At 34.3% G+C, this 4,829-nt stretch overlaps 1 long non-coding RNA gene across 2 annotated transcripts; it reads right to left on the bottom strand.

Moving 5' to 3' along the window:
- Positions 1–804: 804 nt before the first annotated feature.
- LOC109012229 lies at positions 805–4,481 on the bottom strand. 2 transcript variants are annotated; one of them, XR_004798492.1, is made up of 4 exons: positions 4,040–4,481; positions 1,904–2,038; positions 1,315–1,479; positions 805–1,155 (listed from the first exon to the last, which is right to left on the bottom strand). It is a non-coding gene; the product is annotated as an uncharacterized LOC109012229 (long non-coding RNA). The 2 variants fall into 2 exon arrangements; XR_004798493.1 differs by lacking the exon at positions 4,040–4,481 and adding an exon at positions 3,205–3,294.
- Between the last annotated feature and the right edge of the window lie 348 nt (positions 4,482–4,829).

Raw genomic sequence — 4,829 nt, 5'->3', positions numbered from 1 at the left:
ATTTAATTTTAAACAATAATTCTGTTATATTTTTGGTATGCTAGGTGTGTTAATAAATTATCAACTTGCAAATGGATTTTTTTTCAAAACTTGCTGCTAATGAAAAATGATAAATTTAATGCTTTAGTTAGTACTTTAACACTTACCCGGCCTAATTTAGGTCAACATATAAAATATTTTTAATTTCTGAGGATATATTTTGAAGTTAATTCTAATAGATATACCATTTACAAGAAATCAGACCTTTTCTAGGGTTCAAAATTGTCGTAAATACTCTCATAATCGCTGTATTTGATCATTTTCGCAAATTTTGAAATTGCTACATGTTTGACGAAATTAAAGCGCCACTTTTGATCAATTTCAACGATAGGCAAAAATCGTCACAAAAAGATACTATTTCAGACGATTTTTTTCTGCCGCAAATGTCTAAAAAATCGACGGAAATGGGCTTCTCTTTTACCATTAAAATCGCTGAGAAAAGTTATTTCCGGCGAATGTATCGTCGCAAAGCTTAATAAATCGCCGCAAATAACTCATTATTTTTCCAGCGATTTAAATTAAGTCGCCGCAAATATATTTATGCGACAAAAAAATATTTCCGGCAAATTTTACTTACTGGAAAATGTGTTCCAGAAAATTAAAAAAAAAAACTGCACAAAACAGAATACAGAAAAATATTATACACATCCAAGTCAGGCTTCACAATATTAGCTTAGACTATGATGGATTACACTATTATTCTTTTTACTTACTCAAAAAAAATCCAAAGTATGAGCTACTAATATGGCCAAAATTGGCAACTACTGTGTTTTACAATATATAGGTAATTAACTAACCACAGAAAGCATTATGCTTGATAGCTGTTCTTTCCAATATACACTATTTAGTATTTACCCTAATCCCCATGTGTGATCCTGCTTTTAGAATTAGTATGCTCTACAAGACCTATTGATCTAAACCTCTGTAGCTAAGACCATTACATGCTAACTGCAATTGCAATATACAATATCAAAGACAAATTTTGTAAGAAGCCATGGGAAATATAGTAATTGTATTGAAAATTCGTTAAGTTGCAGGAGCTCTCACCCAAAGCCAGTCCAGGGTAGGTCAAATGTATTACTCACTGCCATTATAGCCTGTGAAGGAGGAGTTGGCCTAAAAACACATGTTGAACTTTAACAAATTAGAAGTATATTAAAACTTAAAAAATAAGCACGCAAAAACTGCACCATAATTGGCAACACGTCTGAATTCAATACAAAAAGTAGCTAGAAGTGAACAATGAGTTTGAACAATGACATATTTCATACTCACAGTGAACAATGACATCATCTAAATTATTTTGCCAGCCACTTCTCATCCAGGAGCTCAATCAATGATAGGAGCAGAAACTAGTGAAACTAACCCAACAATAACCGATGACATGGAGGAAGCCAACTCAGCCAACAATTTCTCATCCAAAGAACCAAGGGAAGAGAACTGCAATAATACATCATAATTATAAATCATCAAAAGATCCATTGCAAACATTTATGCACATAAAAAATTCAGTAGAAAGGAATTGAATGAAAAGACTTGATTCATAACAGCATAAAACAGGGAAACCAAATGAAGGAAAACTTCAACGAATACCATGATCTCATTAGCCACATATAACATTATCAAATAGTAAATTCATTACAAAACAAATGATAGAAAATAAGTAAAATTGAATTATCGTTTCCTTTTCTATTCATTTCAAAAAGTACATTTTCAAATCTATGGAACACACAGAAGAAGATGGCAAAAGATATACAAGCCATAGGCTAAAAAGAATATACTAATCAAATGAATATATTAAAAGGGAAAAGGTTGTGTCTTTAAGAAAGCATCAACCAAACAAGTACACCAACAAACCACATACCTGTCATCTCGATTTATAAGCTGTTGAAGATTGTCTTCCAGATTCTTTTGAACTTTAGTATTAGCATGTTGTTGTCTGTCTAGAACTTCTTACTTATCTCTTAACTTTGCAGTTTTCATCACAACATTCTCCTTACTGTAACATCAACATTCCAATAGGAATTAAAAGCCTCTTAAAAAAACATAAAATTCATAGATAAGCTATCTTGTTATGTAGAATAAAGAAGTAGAAAGATTTTCAGTAATCTATTTGTATCAAGCAAGGAAGGAAGCAAGCGATATGATATGCAATTGCTATGGAGAAAACTACTAGAGGATAAACTACCATGGACCAATCTATTCACCTACTGCCAACTGACAAGATTCATGGTAGTTTATGGGATTTCTCTATCTAATAACCATTATGTATGACTGCCGTCAACAAGTGAAATGCCCACATGAAAAACATACCAAATACATACAAACAATTACTCAAAACTTCACTCACCAAAACTATGGACAATACTAGAGAATGCTATTGCACAACTAATTTCAGCCAACAAGAAACTTTGCTTAGCACAGCGCATCGATTTGTTCTAGGATGCTTAAGAATAATGAAAAACCACATTACAACCTAAAACAGTTCCTCAAAGCAAATAGTTTGCCGCACGATTCTTAATAGGCACACACTGCAGTTGCCATTGAAGTAAAGGACACTGAAGAACTCGTATCCATTGAACATTAACTGCATGCGTTGTCTTTGATTTTGTATAATAGGACTTAGTTCCAGAGCTATATATATATTTATATATATAAGATTCTACACTGAGGAACTGCCAACAAGCAACATAGAAACTTAAATATGTAAAATCATTGACTCATTATAAAGGCCACATTTGGTTATACTTCACAAGCAATCATTCACAAGCCCCAGCTCAAAAAACTTTCAGAAATCAGTGCAAGCCTGCCTTGTTTCTGCCCTAACAAAACAACGTGTTTTAAAAAGAATCATTTAAGGAAGTACAACCAAATGCTGCCTTACCTTCATTTTACATAGAGAAAACTTCTGAACTTTTTTTTTTAAAAAAAAAAGAAGAGTAAATTGCATGTTGGTGGATCACAAAATGAAAATTAAAGCTGGTAAAAATATTTGAAAAAAGATGTAGTAGCAAACAAAAAGCTTATAATTTTTAGTGAGTTGATAGTCATAATAATGATATATTAGCAAAAACACCAAGACAACAAATTGTACAGTATACAAAATGTGGCACTACAAACAGCTAATGAAAAAAAAATCATAAAGGAAGAAAAATATATATGTACCCAAAGGACACTTTTCCTTGCACACTTCATGCATTCAATCCCTCCCCGATCCAAGAAACTAAATGTGTGAATCGAAACAATACATCCACAATGAACTTGCTGCAAAGGAAGACTAATTATTAAAAAGTATCAACAAGAAACTTCAGAATTTTTGTTTCAGGAATGCAATATACCAATGTGATATCTACCACACCATTCACGAATAATAATAAAATAGGAAAAATTGCAAGCAAGCATCATAATTTCATTGAGTATTTATGTTAAAATGTGACAGATCAATATAAGAGTGTTTCAAGTATCAATACAAAAGTAGGAAATATTTCATTTTGAATAAGTAATACATAATCAGAGTATTTGTCATTTACATTCTAAATGAGATAAAAACTCTATAAACAAAATAATGAAGCTAATATAGTTGCTAAAGGCACAAAAATTACACACTAAATTTTAAATTAGGCTGTTAGCAAAGATTCCACATGTCATGACACTCAATCAAAGTTAAAGAAATAAAACCCCATAAAAATTACGAACCATATTCTTGCCTAATCAAGTACAAGAATTTCACAAGGTGATCGATGGATGCTGATAGAAGTAGACCAGCTGGCAAGTATTTTGGTATACCAATAATTCGAAATCAGGGAAAAACAAAAAATATATAAATAGGAAAATGAATCTAACAGTGAGTATAAACATCCGAGAAACCAAAATAGCTGCTAGATTTATGAGTTATGTTCACAACTATCTACCAAACCCACCATCAAGGCACTAAGAATTTCGCTTAATTGGAGATAAAAGCTAATTTCCTATATGTTGGTAAACAAAAGGAGAGGGTTACTCTGTTCTGGGTTGGCTTATGGCGTTGAAGGGGAGGTGGTGGAGCATGGGGTGGCATTGCGGCCGTGTAGAGGGCTGACTTGCGGTGGTGCTTTGTCGTGGAGGAAGGTGGCGCAGGGCTTGTACGAGGCGCTTGAGCGAGATCCTTGCGGGGGAGAGCAGATCGACGCTGAGAGATAGGGAGAGCTTGTGGAGGGGTTGGGGACCGTTGGGTAGCTATGCCGGTAGCTGGAGGTGATGCGGCGTCACTGGGAACCCAAGAGAGAAACGACTTCGAGGGTGAAGAAAGAGGGAGATCTGCGGGAGAGAGAGAATCCGTGAGGGAGGGGCTTGGCTGGGTTGGCCGGCGATGGTGGAGGTGGATGGTGGGTCGACGGCGACGTGCAGTAGCAGCTGCATGGAGGCGTGAAGAGTATAGATTGAGGGAGAGATGCAGAACAGAACTGGGGGAAAGAGAGAGAGGGGAGGGAAAAAAGTGGGTATAAGGCGTTTTGGCGCTAAGTGATTAAAATTGAGTTTTTACGACTAAATTTACATTGCCGGAAAATGGTCTTTTTTGTATTTTTGATTGTTAGGGCGAATTATAGTCGTCGTAAAAGGTAAAAAATTGTTGTAAAAAACAATTTCAAACTTTGATGTAAAAACTTTGCGATGACATTAAAATCGCCGAAAATAAAGGTTTTTTGCAGCGATTTTATTTCCGTCAAATATAAAATTGCTGGAAAAAAGACATTTTTCCTGTAAAATAAATTGATATGATTGATTTAAGTGAAAACATTTTTCATCGGTCT

Source organism: Juglans regia, chromosome 15 (assembly GCF_001411555.2).
Source record: "Juglans regia cultivar Chandler chromosome 15, Walnut 2.0, whole genome shotgun sequence".
Lineage (NCBI taxonomy): Eukaryota > Viridiplantae > Streptophyta > Magnoliopsida > Fagales > Juglandaceae > Juglans > Juglans regia.
The sequence above is the reverse complement of the archived record's forward strand: the minus strand, read 5'-3'. Positions and strand labels throughout refer to the sequence as shown.